Source organism: Amphiprion ocellaris, chromosome 10, assembly GCF_022539595.1.
Source record: "Amphiprion ocellaris isolate individual 3 ecotype Okinawa chromosome 10, ASM2253959v1, whole genome shotgun sequence".
Lineage (NCBI taxonomy): Eukaryota > Metazoa > Chordata > Actinopteri > Pomacentridae > Amphiprion > Amphiprion ocellaris.
In genome coordinates this window covers 32,561,661-32,581,603 of record NC_072775.1, presented here as the reverse complement: position 1 = coordinate 32,581,603, position 19,943 = coordinate 32,561,661, and the positions used below count along the sequence as shown (strand labels likewise).

The 19,943-nt window shown below is 40.1% G+C and overlaps 1 protein-coding gene across 1 annotated transcript in view; it reads left to right on the top strand.

Annotated features, from left to right (window-relative positions):
* Nucleotides 1–19,943, top strand: part of LOC111563883 (receptor-type tyrosine-protein phosphatase N2-like) — a 268,035-nt gene that overhangs the window by 125,640 nt on the left and 122,452 nt on the right. The gene's annotated exons all lie outside the window — the stretch shown is intronic.

Genomic DNA, 19,943 nt, shown 5'->3' with positions numbered 1-19,943 from the left:
CGGGGGAGACAATGAGGGAGTAGAGTCGGGAGGTTGGAAGAAGGAGAGGGTTGGGATGGAGGGTCTATCGAGGTGATCAATACGTAGCTGCAAACTGGAGCCAATTATGACCAATCGAAGCTCAGTAGTCGGAGAGAGAGGCAGAGAAAATCCCTCCATCTCGGGCTGCCAGACGGAGCAAAAGCAACCGGCGCCGAAGCATCCATCATCCCCGCAGTACGGTGTTTATTCTAGTTTTATCATACACTGTAAAATAAGAATATTAGCATACTACATCACGGATGACAGGTTAAAAATACAGGAGAGAGAGAAAAACAGCAAAGTTTCACAACAGTGCAGAGGAGATGATTTGTTTTCAAGCTTGACTTGAACAGGCCTGCAGGTCTGAGGGCTGGTTTTTTGGTTTTTTTTGCAGGCAGAGAGATGAATTCTCATTTTCTCATTGATGCCTGCGCACATTTGAAATGGAGATAACCTGAAAATTTATTGTGGCGGCAGGAGAGGTAACGGGGGAAATGGTGTGCAGTAAAATCAGTAAAGACAAACAGTCGGAACAGTAAAACAGATCATAAATGATTGTGGGCCTGTATAAGTTTATGCACCTGACAATCCATCAGAAGTGCAGCGAATGAGTAGGAACAGCACGGAAACAGTGTCAACTTACATGCAAATATAAAGAGTTTAAACTGCCTGCTTCATTTACGAGGATTTTTAGAAGGAACTTTTATAATTGAAACTGGATAGCTTATAATGAACACATGCTTGATAATTAGCACCATTTTGCACATCGCTGACTGGTGTAGAGTTGCACAAAGGGGCTTTTTTCCATCCCACTGACACTACAAATCTACTATTTGGACATTCATATAAATTGACGGAATAATTGCACTTGATGGTAAATAGGGAGTCTTGCTGGTTTTTCACAGATGCCAGTTTGTTTTTGAAATCACAAACCGAAAGTCACTCAGACTGAGAATTTAAGTGACCATTGGAGCTTTTAGTTTAAGTAGAAAAAAACAAGATTCTGTTCTGTAGGAATCTACAGATAAATGCTGCTGTTGATGTCAAAGAGACCATCCTGAAACTAAACGGAATATAATCTGCTTTGATACAACCATAGACAAGCCGTTTACTTTGTCAAGTGAAGGTGTGAGAATGCAAAATATAATTGATCCCATAAAAAGAGCCCTAAAAAGTAAAAAGCAACCAGAAGTCCAGTTGAAGTCCATTTTTCCACAATTATTATGACTTGGATGAGACATATTAAGACATATTAAAGCAAGAATATTAAGATTTTGATGGACAGCTTGTCAGTTTTGGACAATAAACAGATTCACCATCACTAGAGTTTAAGTAACATTGGGAATAAGAACTTGTTAATCAAGTCCAGTATTGTGGCTTCCAACAACATCAGCATGATTTCATGTGTGTGTGTGTGTGTGTGTGTGTGTGTGTGTGTGTGTGTGTGTGTGTGTGTGTGTGTGTGTGTGTGTGTGTGTGTGTGTGTGTGTGTGTGTGTGTGTGTGTGTGTGTGTGTGTGTGTATAGACACAAATTAAGCATCTGACGCCAATTTATCTGACAATCTGTTTTAATAAAGTCAATGCTACAAATCGGACTATTTTGAAATATCTCCTTGTGTCTCGTAGATGTTTTGGAGGTGTATTTTGTCTATTATGTTTAATCAAAATGATGAAAGTCAAGGGTGTTTTTGCCTTGTAAATTTGTCCATATGGTGATTTTTTTTTGTGCTAGAAGACACAATATGAGTGAAAAACACCATTGCTGAGTATTTCCACCTTGAAAGTCCAGTGTACCAAGGACTAGCCCAAAAGCACAGATTCAAACATTCAGGGTTTCATATGGAACAAACCTAAGAGACCAATCCTCTCCGTTATTTTTCAGAGTCAGTTTCTGGTTAGATCGCGTGTCCTTGAATTACTATCTAATTGAATGTTGCAGATGTTGTGGAAAATCTGGATGAGCCGTAGCAAAAGCTGTCATGGTGCGACAGTATTTGTCTTTGCAATTTATTGAAGAATAAAAGGAGTAACAGTTAATAATAAAGAAGGGAAAGCAGAGTGAATGTTTCAGCTCCGACACCAGGCTCATGTTCAGAGGTCTGACCAAGATTCAAACAAGAAATGCAAACTCACACTGATCAGGCATAACATTATGACCACCTGCCTAATATTGTGTTGGTCCCCTTTATGTGGTCAAAAATGCTCTGAACCATTGGGCCTGGACCAGAGGATGTCTCAGGGTGTCCTATGGGGTCTGGACCAGAGGACCTCTCAGGGTGTTCTATGGGATCTGGACCAGAGGATCTCTCAGGGTGTTCTATGGGGTCTGGACCAGAGGACCTCTCAGGGTGTTCTATGGGATCTGGACCAGAGGACGTCTCAGGGTGTCCTATTGGGTCTGGACCAGAGGACGTCTCAGGGTGTCCTATGGGGTCTGGACCAGAGGACGTCTCAGGGTGTCCTATGGGGTCTGGACCAGAGGATGTCTCAGGGTGTCCTATGGGGTCTGGACCAGAGGACGTCTCAGGGTGTCCTATGGGGTCTGGACCAGAGGACGTCTCAGGGTGTTCTATGGGATCTGGACCAGAGGATCTCTCAGGGTGTTCTATGGGCTCTGGACAGGATGTTGGCAGTGGATCCTTTGGGTTCTCTGGCTTGTGCAGTGGGGCCTCTGGGAATCAAATGTGTTCCACTGCATCCTGTTGATACTTGATCAGAATCAGGAAGTTTGGAGGTCAAATCAAGATGTTGGGCGATTCTCATGTTCCCCAACATGTTGCTGATTGTTTGCTGTGTTTGCGATGTGGTGGGGTGCATTTTCCTGCAGGGGTAGACCAGTGATATTTGCATGAAGGAGTGTGCTTGTTCAGGGTTTATTTAGGTGTCTAAGTCTCATGGACACAGATGCTTAAATCCAAGGTTTTCCAGCAAAACACCCCATAGTACTAAGATGATCAACATTATTCACTTCACCTATCAGTGGTCATAATGTTGTTGCTGATTGGTGTATAATAACATCTGTCCTTCACACAGCACAGCTTCACCTTTCTCGTGAAGACAACGGACGCTCCTCACGGTCTCGATGTTATTAGACCTTGATGCTTGACGTTGGTCACAACATAGTCCCATACCATAACAAAATAGTAGAAAACGTATGTATTATGTGCTCTGGTCAACAGTCATGCCCAGATATGATTGTGATCGTCACATTACAAATACATTTCATCCAAGTACAAATTAAATTTTGCTACAACAGCAGATCATTCCTGTACATAAAGCCCAGCAGGGACCTCCTCCACCTTTAAGTAGGCTAAGATATCATCCATTTTGATCATTGATAAACACAAAGTAAACCCAACATAGTGTGAATAAGCACCTCTGAAGTCTCTGGGGCATTTGTCACCCTATAAATATACAACAGAGCATTACAAGATGTGGGAAATGTAGCCACAGGGTGTATTTGAACCCAAACCATTATCCTTTTCCAAGCCTAACTAAGTAGTTTTGGTGCTGAAACCAAACACTGACTGAAAACACAAATGAAAAAATAAAACTAGAATTATGGTCCAGGATGGGACTTGAACTCGAGTCTCCTTGGTGGAAGTCCACTGATTAACTTCTGCTTGAACGTTCTTGTGCAAAATCACAGCCTGACTGACTTTAATTGAATTAAATACACCATCAGTAGAAGTTATCGATGGGGGGCCGAGCGGTTAGCATGGAAAGTTCTGCACATTCGGGATGAATCAGTGAGAGTGAAGGTACATCTAAGGTATTTTACGGTGGGAAGGCACTATTTTAATGGAAGAAACTAAAAGTGTATCAGTTAATTTATACAGAAATTTCAGGGTTTAATTACTGCCTGGAGTTTTGGTTCACTTACAAACATTAAGGCGGTTTATTGACACTGAAATGTTAATGATAACGAGGAGAAAAAGGCAGATTAGCGTTAGAGGTTGAGCCAGCAGCCGGTCTTCATGTCTGGTTCAGTATTCTCCGAGTGAATCAGCACATCTCCCGCTGTTCATTGTGGGTCTTTGGCGATTCGTGACTGCACTTTCAAATTCCTGTTGTGCTTCTGAGAAATTGAGACAGCGAAAGTCCTTTTTCTCACCCCTCCTTTTTCTTTTTTTATGGAATTCAGGACATCGTTGCAGCTTTAGTAAGCATCTTTACGTGATGCGTTTGGTGGAAATGTGTGCTTTTCTTTCCCTCGGTGCAGTTTATAAAATAAAAGAACGATTTGGATACATTGTGCAGGATGTGACTGATCGTTAGCAGGATGCCTGGGACTTGTTTGGAGGGACATGGATTGGTTTAAATTTGTTAATTCACCTATTTATTACTATTATGCGACAAGCCAAGCACACAAACTAAAAAAAAAAATGCAATAGATCATCATGTCCTCTCCTCTGCTTTGACCTTCTTTCCTCAAATCAGTCATTTGTTCCCTCAAATTACAAATCACTCCCTCAAACTAGAAATTTGTGCGCTCGGTATGTTTAGTTTGAATTTATGAATTCATGGTGGAGAACGCTTTTATATCTTCACTATGTCGTGAAGAGTTTCAAAACCTTGAAGCTGTGTTTTGATGAACTCCGTGGTATCCACAATGTCACATTTTTTAAAATTAAAAAATATCTGTTGTCCTCTGAAATGCTGTGTGTTGAAGGAATGTCAGTGAGCTCTTAACACTAGATGAAAACAACATCATGAGTGGTTTCTCATCTGCCACTACTACAGTAAAGTTTTGATCAAGTTCGGCGGCTATTGGAAAATTATTCTGGCTATGGATCAAAGAAAAGAAGAAAACCATGAATTTCAAAGTCTGTAATTTAAAAAAACACATATTCTTTATGACTCCACTATCTGGTGCATACTGATTTTAGAGAGAAAGAATATATATTATTGATATATCAGCCAATATATATCCTTTCATGTAAGACTTACTTGAAAAGGAAGAATGGTGGGGTCATTATTTACTTCCAGCAATATATTTCATGAACCAGTCACCACTTGACTCCGCACCACTGTGTGCTCAGCTGTGACACATGCTCTGCTACATGTGCTTCAGACAATGGAGTCCGAGATGCTCTTTAACACTTTTTGTAGTGATACAAAAAGTGCTATTACTACTTTACGAGACAAGAGTCAGGAAAACATAAAAATATATCATTTCAATGTTTAACCAAGCAAATAATGCTGTTGATTTTCTGGTGACGTTTGTATCTTAAACTCCTCGTGGCTTTCTATTCAAACCCATAAAACTTATCTTGGGTTATCAAAATGTCAGATATCATCTTTGTACTATAAATACTGTATATGCACATATATAAACATAGTGACAACCCAATGCTAGCTAGCTACCACGCTATGCAGACATAAGTCATTTTAATGTCCCATCAACCAATCAAAGCTGTTGTTCATATGTTGAGATTCTCATTTTTAAAGGTAGCTAGCTACCTACCTCGCTAACATAGCAATCCACATATTGGATCAACCAAACTGCATTTCTGGAGTAAAAATTTCTCAAATTAATATATCAGTCAATATTCTTTGTAATTTATAGACTGCATAAATACATCTACATATCCTGATAACCTATAGCAAGCTAGATACCTCAATACACAGACAAAAGTCATTTTAATGTTAAACCAATGATTTTGTTGTTATTGTGACATTTTGCTGTTAAAATCATTTTCCTGGAATCAATTGAACCCGTAAAACACATCTTGTGTCATCCAAATTACATGCTTTTGGAGTAAAACTGTTCTTCATACTGGCGTACACATGCTGTATATACACATACATAAACATGTTGACAACTTATAGCTAACTAGCTACGTTGCTAACATAGCAAACGTGACAAACAGGAGCGGCATGGTGGTTGTCAGGGGGAAGGGCTGTAATGTAGTGATGTTGAAAAATGAAAATGATGAGGTCATTGTTTTTATATATATATGGGCCTAGTAACTTTCTAGAAATATACATATCGTATGCTAGTCAGCAGCACTGCTTGACTCCGCACCGCTGTCTGCTCAGGAGTGATACATTCTCTGCTACATGTGCGGCAGACAGTACAGAGAGTATCTTAAACATTTATTTTTTGGTTGGACTCTAATAGTATTCAACCTTTCCTGCTCTTTATGACCTCTAAAATGCATTTTTGGCATAGCAATTTCAGATATAAATATATCGACTGATTTGATCGTGGTATATATGTACTTTATATGCACATGTATGATCATACTGACAAACCAGATTTATTAAATACCATGACAGTTTGAGGTGTCAAAGTGAGTAAACAATTTTAAATTTTTATATGTAGGTGATATATTTATAAATGTCCAGTTTTGTGACATTTTGAGAATATTTACATATTGTGTTTGTCATTGGGGTTGTCCTGTTACTGCATTGTAATATTGGATTGTAGCCTAAAAGAGTGTATCTTCCAATGACATTAAACTATACCTGTGGCCCAGCAGTGCTTTTATTGGTTTAGCAGATAAACCTGTTTGATTTTTTTTTTCATTTCTTCTTTAGGTTTTGATAAATAGGCCTTCATTAAAATCTCAAACGTCCTCATTTGAGTTTTTTATAAAGCTCCGTACAACACGCTGCTGCTTGTTAAATGACTCTAAGGTGTGCTCCATTATCCTCCACTCTGACCGCCATTACCTCACGTGGCTTCAGGATTGAGAACCATTTGAATGGCCAAGGCCACGGAGAAGTTGGCACCATCGTTTCCACACGGAGACTCGCGGCCAATTAGGAGAATGTATGTTTGTCGGGAGGGAGGTGGGAGATAAGGTTGCCGTGGCAGCGACCAGATTATAATTGTCCTGGAGTGGCACTAATCCCCCTCCAACCCGGCCGGCTCGCTTTGTTCGCCGCAAATCAAGGCGCTTCCAATCTGTCTGAGAGAGCGATTTCACAAATAGACGAGGGAGGCAACGGAGGAGGGAGAAGCTAATGAAACAAACAAACAGAAAAGAGAAGAAACAACGGTAGATGGCCCTTTCCATCGCCACTTAACATAATCACTGCTCGGGCACGAACGCTTACTTTTATGAACATGCAGAAATGCTCGTAGCTGCAAATTGATTCAAGTGTTAGAATTTAGCAGCAGCTGATTTCACCAATGTGAGCTGGAGAAGAAAAAAAATTTGCAATTTGTGGTTGTTTGGACAAAACATTTTTGCAATGAAGTAACATTACCAGCATTCTGTCCAAGGATTTGGCACTTTATGATGTAGAGTTTGGACGACATTAGTAAATAACAGTAAAAGTGTGCAATGCATTTTTTAAAAAAATATATTTTAGCACCTGTTTACACACAATCTGTACACAGATAGCTGGTTTCCAGGAGAATGGAACTGGAATATGGTTGGATTGCCCATGCAGTGTCTGAGCTTGTATTGTAATCAGATTACAGCTAAATGTAAATACAGTCTGTGTACTTGGGCATCATGTTTAAGCAAAACCTAACTCCCCATTTCCCTGCAGCTTTGTTCTGGGAGATTCTTCAAGAGACACTTAAATGTGTAAAACGAGGGTCATGTGCCAAACACTGGTTGCTAGGAAGCTTCTGCATGGGTTACTTTTTCAAAATAGCACAGAAAAATGAGTTTTTAGTGTTTTAAATCACATTCAGACACACTAATATAATAAATGAAATAATTTAAATTGCATAAATACGCACATTTTTATTATTCTTGTTCCCTTTTTTTCCATTTTGTCCACATCCGCGGATTTCCAAACCTTTCATCCGGTTGCCTTTAATCTCAACTCCAACCAAAACTGCTCTCCTTGTTTAAACACAACCGCTGGTTAATCTTTTTCGTGCGACAAACACAAACATGGCCCCGTCCAATTTGTGCTTTTGTGACATTATCCATCACACGGAGGTGGAATGTAATCTCCACATAAGCCATATCCACAACAGATAATCTGGATTCCAGAGTTCATCCTCATTCCACAATATTGCGGCGGCTCGCGTTGAAGAGAATTCCGCACCCCGGCAGCGTTGTTTGTCGTATCGCTCTACCCTGCGAGCCACAATGAGCAGCTTTCATAATGATTGTTGCTGAGAATGTATTCCTGCGTGTGTTTTTTCCTGTGGAAAGGGGAGGGGGGGGCAGCAGAGTGATAGCATCGCTCGTAATGACACAGTATTGTTGTCTGCAGGCTGCACAGGTGCCTGAAAACGGAGCTGGATTTGAATGAGAATATTCATGAGAGACACCCATAGCTGGATCGAGTTCATCTGTTCTGCACCTGCAATTTTAATCATAAAGAGGAAAAATAATAGGAAAATCAAAACAAGCAGCTTGGATGCATACGTGCCCACAAACATGGACCTGAGTGTGTGTGTTTTACGTCCGTCTGCATCTCCTGCCGCAGATATTCTAATGACTCCATGTGAAAAATTGAATCGAGAGGCTGCTGAAGTGCTTGCTCTTCTTTTCCTCTCTGGCCGTGACGCGACGCCCAAATGGTCTTTGATATGGTAATGAGGGCTCACTACGGGGGCTCTGAGGACCAGATGCATGCTGGGATGCATCCCAGGTGTCTGTCAGAGTGTGTGGGCTACCTGCTCAGGAGATGATTTGTAGCTCTTCTGTAGATGACACAGTGTTCAGTAGGATGCTTCGAAGTTTTTTTTTTTTTTGTCTGGATCTACATTAAAAATGAACATACATTTCCATTATTTCATGAAACCAATCCTTGCAGCAGCCTGTGAAAGCAACAGTGCATCTCAAAAAATTAGAACATGAGGAAAACGTTTCTTTTTTTGTGAAAATATGTAAAGTAAAGAGGGTGTCAGAAGTTGGACTTTTGAATATTTTGAGATTCTCAACTTCAGATTTTAATGAACTACAAACTATAATGCTCAAATTAAAACAAAAAACAAAAGGCTTGAAATATTTCACTGCATCGACAATGAGTCTGGAAGATATTAAATCCTTACTTTCTTAAATAATTGATAGAAAGTGTTAAACTCACTTCAGATTTTCTCATTTTTTGAGCTGCACTAATATATACTGTATATGAGCTGCTGCAGATACAGATTGGTACATAATAAACATTTCAAAACATTTTATCTTTGCTTATCTGAACAGTGGATTTATATTTGTAGCTTTGGTGAAACTGAACCTTCTGAATGCTTTCTGTTTAAGCAGAATTCAGTTAGGTGCACAACTATTTGAAAAGTGACACAGTTTTGCCACAAAAACATTTAGTTTTTTACATTTTCACAAGCTCTAAAGTGAGTGGACAAAGTAACATAATTGTAATTATGAGGATTATTTTTAGTACTTGGATGCAGTCTGGAACCCGTGGATGACACCAAATAGTAGTTTGAGAGGTTTCATCAGACTTTTCACTGCAGCCGTCTTCGGTTGCTGCTTGTTTGTGGTTTTTTCTGTCTTTGGTCTCATCTTCTGTAAGTAAAAAGCAGCTCATTTGTGTTGAGGTCCGACTTCGCCATTTGAGAATGTTCAAATTCTTCGCCTTAAGAGGCTCTCGGGTTTGTTTTCACGGTATATTTAAGGTCATTACCAGTCTGTCCTCTGAAGCATCGTTCCATCAGTTCTGTGAATCTGAGCCGAAAGTTTCAACAGATCTGCACACTTCAGAATTCAACCTGCTTGGTCATAAAACACCAGTGATCAGCTTTAATTCTGCCTCCACCACCACTGACAGCACATCTGGTTTCATCTGTCCACAGAATCTTGTTAAATCATTTATTTTAGCTGTTTTCTAATCTATTATCGAGTGGAAACCCTTTGTATTTACATTCATTCATCCTGATTTTTGACGCCAGCCTCCTCAAGAATGTTCTTGATTCCTTCCACCATTCAGCTCGATTGTCTCCGTCCAGAACTTTTGGTTTAGTTACTGATCTCACTAGTATATTTAACAAACAGCTGTTTTGGGCTACAGTTTGTGCATCACCCTGATTGGTCTGCTTTGGTTTTTTTTAAACTTCATTTTGACCTTCTTTACTAACAACTCCCATGAGCAGCCACCAAATACAAACTCAACAGTCATAAAGCAACAATGAAACAGGCCACACCTACTATTACACTGTTTATCAGTCAAAGTTGTAATTACCTTTGAGTCTTATCATGTTGTATCATATACAGTATGATGACCTGTTGCTTCAGTAGCCTGCAAGAGAGACACCACAGCTTTAGACGTACCTCCGAATATTCCACTGTAAAATCAGAAAACGGTCTGACTCTTGATGTACTTTGTGTTTTTCTTGAGCCTTCCAGCCTCGTGCCAGGTCTGGATTGAGCTGTGCACTTACAGCACACATGGTTGTGACTCTAAGCTACACTTCAGCGGACCGACAGGCTGCTCACGGCGGCTGGCGGACCCCCGCTGGGCTTTCTGGCAAACAGCGTGGCACAACAGACAGCTGGCATACAGCGCTCACACCCCCAGGTGCTAAATGGGCTGTTAGGTACAGTTGAGGTCATCCAGGAAAGAAGAAAAGGAAACAAAACCAAAAAGGTAGCAAAATGAAAGCGCAGAATTTCAACACACTAGCTGCACTTAAGCAAACAAGGTGCGTAATGACACCAAGCCCGGCATTATGCACCTGTAGGCTCAGTCTAATGTCTTGGAGCTGTAATTTCGACCGGACGACATCGCTGTTGTCTGCACACGTCGCTGAGCAAATGGTCTGATGCTCTGAAATGGTCCGTCTCATTAACGACATCTCACGCCTGATTAGCCAGAGGCCTCTTGGCATCCAATCATAGCTAAACATAAACAATATCTGCCAATGTAGACGAGCAAAAACACAACCACACAATCATAATCATACAATCTAACCTGGATAGCTTCATGCTGCTGATCTCCACTCACACTGAACTGGACTGTTTCACTGAACTCTATTCACCCACATAATGTGCAACTGCTTACTTTATACTTCATCACTGCAATAAAGACCAGTTTAAGTCCACCTTTTTATTTAGTCACTGCTTTAGTTTGTATACACTTTTATACATTGTGTTGTTTGTAGTGGTGGGATGCAATTACAAAAATTACTCAAATTAATTGCAGGCTTTGTAATTAATTAATTGTGCTTCATAACATCTTTGTCAAATTGCAATACTTGACACAATAAGCAAAGTTTTTCAGTTCAAATACATTTTGGTTGATTAGACACGTGAACTTAAACAACAAAATGTTTCATTTTTATTTATCTGCGTTTTTCATGTTTACTACATTCCCAGATTACTGTAAACTCAAAGTGCAATAATAACGATTCAACATTTAAGACATTTTGTAAACTTAAGCACTTAGATCTTGAAAAGCAGTCTATTATGGGATGGCTACACCGTTAGCCAGTACCAGGACTGTCCTAGCTAACATTAGCTCTTGTGCTAACAGTAACATGTTTTACTGTCAGCTTTAAGTGCTGCGGTAATAAGAAAACTCTTTGTTGCACAATTTGCACACAACCATGCTTTTATCCAAGCTTCCATCGGGAAGATTTTTAAAAGAAAACTTTCCGCTCAACAAGCCAAGCAATGCGGTCTCGGCTTCCTTCACTGTTCACTAAACTTTCTTGTGCGCTGACATCACTACAGTGCGTCCTGTGCATCTTCTTCACGGCTGGTAAACAGACTTTAGGTGCATTACCGCCACCTACTGGGCTGGAGGGTGCATCAGTGTACACTGTGGCGAAGGAGGACACTGGGGTCCAGTTGAGGTCCAGAACTTCAGACCGTTCATCAAAGGGGAGATCTTCTTGGATGAAAAGAGGCGGTTTTACGATCCCTGTGAGCGGATGATGGGTCTGCTGGGGTTCCTGCGTGTCTGGGTTTGGATGAACGGCTTGAGGGCCTTTAAGAACGACTTCTTGGGAAACATTCTAGGGGAAAGATTTGTCCTTGGTGGGGTTTTCGTCATCAGACAAGAAGAACAAGGAATACTTTTGGAACATAGAGAGATCATCTGGGTGGGTGGGTGGGGCAGGGAGTGAGTAGGAAGTGAGGTATTACTATTTATTGCTGTATTTATATGTATATATATAGAGAGATTTTTTTTAGATCAGTTTTACTAGTGTTGTATTATGTAATGACAATGAAGGAGTCTGAATCTGAATCAGTGTTACCGTTGTGCCAGAAATTAGGGAACTGAGAAAGATGCGAATAAATGCGTTATTTTTTAACGCATTGATATTTTTGTAATTTATTAATCAAAATGAATACGTTAAATGGTCATTTGGTTAGGGAGGATCCGCAAAATAAGAATATTTATGTACATTGTAACTGTAGTTTCTGTGCACATGACCATAAACCTCTTGAATCTTGAATCTATTATTGGTCAAGTGAAAATGGCTTTACTGACATTTTTTGCTCTATGACATCAGTATCAGTATTTAGCACATGAAAAAATAAAGAATTTAACAGGAAACCTCACAAACTCTGAAGTAAACCAAGTTATCTGGATGCAAATATCAGTCTTCACTGCCATTAAACAAGAGACAAAAGGTTTGAGAAAGATTCTAAAATGATGTTCATGAAACATCTTTAACCTGTTCCGCACCATTAAGACACTCACTGCAGTCGAACCTCCACACCTTGATTAAACATTATTTTATCTTAGAAATCTTATACTCCCCTGTAAATTTGCACATGGAAAGCTGCAGACACCACTCAACTGTTGTTGTCCTACAACTTTTCATACATGCACAATAGATTGACTTCTACATGCATGCAGGCATTTGCACTATTGTCCTTGTAACAGTCGCAGACAGGAGTTTTGGGCTGCAGCAGACAGCAGCAGAGGTGCTGATCCTGCACACTGAATCAGACACGGCACTGTATTTTTAATTCAAGTGCAGATTCATACGTTTCTTGGAAAACTATTCATTGCATAAAAAACACAATCATGCTTTTGCTTAAGGACGTCATTCTTGACTTTGAAAGTTAATAATTTTACCAAAGAAAACTCTTCAAACTGGATCTGACCGTTTTCAGACCTTCAGTCGGATCTTCAAATGTTTCATTTTACCCCGTCCAGTCAAACATGGACTCCTGAGTTGAAGTATTTTTCGGAGTAAACATCATCTAGCTTCATTTTTACAGCCCTACAGCTATTTGTGGGGAAATTAAAGGCTGGAATTGGATTTTTAAGAGGTAAAAATGTGATTTTTCCCCTCCATCAGAGCAAATGCATGTGTTTTCCTGGGGGCGTATAGAAAGAAAGATGCTTAATGCTACAGTGTGGGGTTTGTTTAGTCGCTATTTGCATCTTCATGTCGCTCTTCCTCCCCTGAGCGCCTGCCATCCCCTCTCCTCCCGGCAGCACTGCACACTGCTTGGCGTCTGCAGTTAAAGGTTTCTGCTAGCTGGAAGGCTGCTAACTCATCTGCAGAGCCTGCCGGACACTGACAGTGCACCCAGGTGGGCTCCGAGAGGTCTGTCAGCGCCCCGAGGTTCAGCCGTAATTACCCCCACCCACCACGGCAGCCATTACCGGCTCCCCTGAATATCCGTCTGCCTCCACGGGGCGAGCATCAGAGGCCCGGCCGGTGTGGCTGACGGTGGGATGATCTGTTTATGCAGCTGTGGAGTGGGACTGTGTGCAGGCGGCAGGAATGCAGAATGCATCTACATACGTAACACACCTTGTGCTGCTTTCATCAGTGTGTGCTGGAATACACACCTGCAAAGGAAGATACATGCAGCATTAGTGAAGTCTGTTGGCAAAGACGGAGCAGTTAAAAAATGAGAAGAATGATAAGATCAGATCAGTTTTAGTCAGCCTGGAGGAAATTGTTTTGCTAGAGTCCAATCAGGAAAGGTCAGTGAAATATAATAATAGTAATAATAATAATATATTTTATTTGTATAACACTTATTCAAAGACACTTTACATAGTTACATTGTGAAATCAGTAAACATTAAAACAGAGGAACATCTTAAAACAAGTAATTAAACACATCATAAAAATAAATTAATGTTGTATATTAAAAGCATTTCTCCAGGTACTCTGGCTTCCTCCCACAGTCCAAAAATATGCTGAGGTTAATTGATTATTCTAAATTACTCATAGGTGTGAATGCGAGTGTGATTGTTTGTCTGTATATGCAGCCCTGTTACAGACTGGTGACCTGTCCAGTGTCCCCAGCCTTCCCCCCTAGTCAGCTGGGATAGAACCAAACCCCTAATGAGGATGACGCGGCGTGTAGATAATGGATGGATGGATATTAAAAGCAATTCTGAACAGGTGGGTCTTGATGAGTGATTTGAAAGTGGTCAGGTTGGTGTAGTCATGGATGTGTTGGGATAGGGAGTTCCAGAGTATGGAGGCAGATATGGAGAAGGCTCCGTATCGCCCCAGGTTGGTACTTGGTTCTGAGCGGGCTAGGTTAAGGAGGGTTTTGTGGGTCAGAAGGATGTGTTGTGGGACAGGGAGCCAGTGGAGGTTTCGGAGGACAGGGGTGATGTGTTCATGGGAGTGGGTGAGGAGGTGGGCAGCAGAGTTCTGGATAGACTGAAGTTTATTGAAGACTTTTGAAGATGAACCATAAAGAATGCTGTTACAGTAGTCAATTTGGGATGTGATGAATGCGTGGAGGGTTTCAGCAGCAGGGAAGGAGAGTGAGTTGTGGAGGCGGGCGATGTTTTTGAAGTGAAAAAAGGCGGTCCAGGTGATCTGGTTGATGTGTTGTTGTAAGGTGAGGTTACAGTCAAGAGTGAGTCCCAGATTACTGATGTGAGGTGATGGGGACAGAGGATTTGGGAACAGAGGATTATTATGTCCGATTTGTCATAGTTTAGTTGTAGAAAGTTATTTAACATCCATGTCTTTATTTCACTGAGGCAGGTGGTCAGGGTGGAGCAGGTTGTTGGGGCGATGGATTTGGTTGAGATGTAAACCTGTATGTCATCGGCGTAGCAGTGGAAGTGAAGATCATGTTTACGACATGGTTATGTTCACTGCTGAGCAGTGAATAAAACCTGCAGAAAACTGGCCTGTCATGCTAGGGATGTTCAGCACTGAAGATAGTCACTACTTCACGGATTTTCGTCTATCGCGTAATGGTGTGGAACCCCACGATAGATGAGGGACCACTGTACTCAACTATAATAGTCATTTTTTGCTTCTACAGTAGCCCAAAGGATCATGCTAACTGAAAAACCCAGTGCTTTCTGTAAATATAGGTATTTAAAAGTAAACATTTACATATCAATAAATGAACTTAATCTCTTACGTGGCAATTTAAGGCTATCAAACATTTAACTGACAATTGTAACTGGTACAAAACTAACTGAACCAATCAGAAAAAAATTAATCCTGTTCATCCGCTACATCCTCCCTCTTGGTCATAAGTAGCGGATGAACAGGAGGGGGCCAAGCACCGAACCCTGGGGAACGCCTTGCAGCAGAAGAGCGACGGAGGAGGTGCAGTTATTGATGTGGATGAATTGTTGTCTGTTTGAGAGATATGACCTGAGCCAGGAGAGAGCGGTAATGGTGATATTGAGGAGTGATTCCAGGCGGGAGAGGAGGATGGAGTGGTTGATGGTGTTGAAGGCTGCAGTGAGGTCGAGCATGATGAGGATGTTGAGGAGGCCAGAGTCTGTAGAGAGGAGGATGTCACAGGTGACTTTAAGAAGGGCTGTTTCAGTGCTGTGTTGTGAGCTGAATCCAGATTGAAATGGTTCAAACAGGGCATTGGAGGCGAGGTGGGTTTTGATTTGGGCAGCTACAACACGTTCCGGCATTTTTGTCAGAAAAACTACAATACAGAATATACACAATTACAGACAGGCTAGTAATTAAATAGAAATCAAAAAACAGAATAAAAAATGCAAAATGCCTGAGTGGATGCCAAGGAATAATGTCTAAAAATTAACAAAATGTAAACTGTAAGCTAAACAACAAGAAACAAACGGAAAGTGAAAGTACCCAGATGTATTGCGCAGAGATATTGCACTTGATGGTGATGATATTGATAATCAGAGTATCTGTTGACATGTTGATGTTCGATTCACTAAAAGATAAGATAAGGCTCTATTAATCCCACAGTGAGGACATTTGCAGTGTTATAGCAGCAAAGATATTGCAAACATTTAGGAAATGAAGGACAAAAATAAAGCAAAATAAAGTAAATGCTAATTATAGAAATTAACAGTATTCTTTGTGAATGTAAATATGATATAAGAATTCATTTTGCACATAAAGTCATTATCCAAACTGCACAGATTTTTGCCTAAGTAGAGAAATACCTATGTACTATAATCTAGTATATTATGTAGAAATGACATAAATTGCACAGGGTATTTTAAAAATCCTGAATATTCAGGCCATTTATGAAAAAAAATGTCTGACTGGCTGATTTTAGCATCTTAGTGTGAAGATTTGCTGCATTTCTCTATTTCATTTTTTTGTATTTTAGACATTTTAGTGTTGAGAAACATGCACTGAGCTTTTCTTGTGCATTTTAATTTAATTCTAAATGAACAGATGACTAAGAGCTTACTGGAGTTCAGCTAATGGTCAGGGTTTTTTTTTGTCTGTGTATTTGGTATTAGGACAAGGTGGACATTACGTCATACCAAACACACACACACACACACACACACACACAAAGTGAAGTGAACACTGGCAGTAAGTCCATTTCTTTGATAGATTTGTCCTTAATGTAAAGATGCAGGAATCCAGGAAGGAGGCTGAACCAAATAGTTGTGAAACATCTGCGGTATCAATGAATCAGTCGTCAGCAGCAGGAACATAAGCAGGAAAATAACGGATAAATACAAGCTTTTTTAAATGTAGCTGAGAACTCTTAGTAAGTATACCTTAGTATTTTTGTAAAAATACACTGAGAATGTGTGTTTTTCAGTGGCAGTCAGAGTGATCTCTGATTTATGCTAAGCTAACATCAACCATGTTGTTTATTCATTTAACTTCACCACGTAGCTGTGACATGAAGATTATTTTAACGTTTAAGTCTGTGTTTCTTTATTTAATGCCCATAACTACATTAATTGTGTGTATTGGACTCTGAGCGCTTCCAAAACTTGTATGACCTACGCTCAATGCTGCACCTGAACGCCTCAGCACAGACTGCTGCTGCAGCTCTGCTAAATGTGTTCAGTTTGTCCAGTAAGTTGCACTTCTTGTCTTGCTAATTTCCATCATTATTAACCAGAATTTCACTCAGGTCACATATATACTGCACTGACTCATTTACACCTTGAAATCAATAATTCTTCTTTTTTTTTTTTGAATTGGTTCAGTTAGTTTCATACCAGTTACAACTGTCAGTTAAATGTTTGACAGCCTTAAATTGCTACATAAGAGATTAAGTTCATTTATTGTTATGTAAATCTCCTCTTTTAAATATCTATATACAGAAATCAATTGGTATTTTCAGTTAGCATGATCCTTATTTAACAGAAATCTGTATTTTTCTGTTATTTTGGACCACTTTGTAAGCAAAAAATGACTATTATAGTTGAGTATAAGAAACTCCAACGAAAAAATGTAGTTAAAAAAAATAAACATATATGTTTTATTCACAATCCTTAACATAGCTTTGGTCCCGACTAAAACAAACCTTATTGGGCGAGTCATCAAAAAACCCTCCATGCATCAAAAACTCATCCAAAAAGTAAGAAATAACAACTTGAATGTAGATTGTAATTAGAATTATGTACTTACACGTCCCATGCGCTACCTTAGAGCTACAATTTGTTTTTAAATGATTGATTTTTATTTGCATTTAAGTGCAACTTCCCTGATTTGATGTCCTGACACCATAAACAGAACCAGCACAGATGCTGTTATTGAACCCCAGCATGCGAGTCAGCAGCAGCGGCTCCATTCTGGTTGACAAGAGCTCCCTCAGCGCCACCAAAGTGAGTAAATATTATGTACAAGTACAGCGCGCCAGCGTCGTGAGGCTTTGTCCTTCAAGGCTAATTACTTTAATTGTGGCTCGCTCGTCATCTGAGCGGACAAAACCTCAGAAAGTGACACAAACTCGGAGGAAGGCGCACACAAAGACACATGTTCTCATAAGGAGGTGCAGCCTTTGTTCAGCAGGAACAGGTGAAGGTGAACGGCAGAGTGGGAGCATCCTTCTCTACAGTGTCTTATAGTCGCTGCCAAATTGAAAATCCATGTTTCTATGGAAAATGACAACGCTGACATTGTGTTCGACTCTGTATTTTTTTCTGTCACCTTGTAAAAAAAACAAAAAACACACATATTCTACCTTTTTTGAGCTTGTATCGATGAAATCTCGTGGATCTTGGTGCAAATGTGAAGAAAAAATAAACGCAATGACTATAAAGTGGAATTTTGATGAATCTGAACATTTCTACCTGCAATTTAAAGATATTAAACTTTAAAACATCTCTAAACCATCAGACCCTTTTGGTGAAGGCAGCAGACACCAGACTAGTGGATTAAAAATGTTTAAATCCACATTTAACAGAGACCTGATGGTGACCACAGCAGCAAAATAAAGCAATCTGTCTGAATTTAAAGCTAATAACATCCAGTGCTGTGAAAAAGTATTTTCCCCCCTACGGAATTCTTCTACTTTTGCATATTTGTCATACGTAAATGTTTCAGATTATGAAACTAATTTTAATGTAAGACAAAGATAACCCAAGAAAACACAGAATTCTATTTTTAAATGATGATTTTGTATATTGAAAGAAAAATGCTGTCCACCCCATCTTGACCTATGTCAAAAAGTAGCGACCAAGCCTCCAAATGACCAAATTCATTTGGTAGATTGGGTTCAACTTCATTACTGCCAGGCTTGTTGAATCTAAACATCACTTAATAGAACCTATCTGGCATTGTGAAGTAGCTAAAGGGTCTCAAAAAGTAGCACATGATGCCATGTTCTAAAGGGATTCAAGAATAGCTGAAAAACAAAGTCATTTATCTCTCTGCAAAGGGTTATACAGCCATTGCTGATGCTCTGAGACTCCACAGAACCACAGTGAGAGACATTATCCACAACTGGAGAAACATGGAACAGTGGAGAACCTTCCAGGACTGGACCAACGACTAACATTTCTCCAAGAGCATCGGCATCTAATCCAGGAGGTCACATAAGAACCCAGATGAACATCTAAAGATCTGCAGACCTCATTGGCCTCAGTTAAGGTCCGTCTGCATGATTCCACAATAAGCGAGACTTTGGGAAGAAACGGATCCATGGGAGATTTGGAAGGATCAAACCACTACTGACCAAAAAGAACATTAAGGTTCGTCCGGCATTTGCAAAACCAATTATCTGGATGAGCCCCAAGACTTTTGGGATAACGTCCTGTAGACTGATGAGTCAAAGGTGGAAGTTTTTGGAAGACATGAGTTCATTACTTCTGGAGTAAAGCTAATACTGCATTCCACAAGAAGAACATGATACCTACAGTGAAACATGGTGCAGGTAGTGTGATGGTTGGAGGACCTGGACGACGTCCTCCTGGAGAATATCTACCATCAGTTCATGATCTAAAGCTCAACACTAATGGTTTATGCAGCAAGACAACAACCCAAAGACCACAAGCAAGTCCACTACTGAGTGGCTCAAAAAGAACTAAATGAAGGTTTTGGAGTGGCTGAGTCAAATCTGGACTTGAATCCAGTTGAGACGCCGCAGCAAGACCTGAAAAAGGCAGTTAGTGCTTAAAAACCATCTAATATGACCAAATTAACACTATTCTGCAGTGAAGAGTGGGCCAACATTCCTCCATGCAGTTGTTGCTGCCAACGGATCAACCAATTAGGTTCAGGGGGGCAATTACTTTTTCATAGGGTTTTCAATAAATGTTTAAGAAATCATCATTTGTGTTTCTTGGTTTATCTCTGTCTAATAGTCAATATATGTAAACATTTGATGATCTGGAGCATTTAAGTGCAAGAA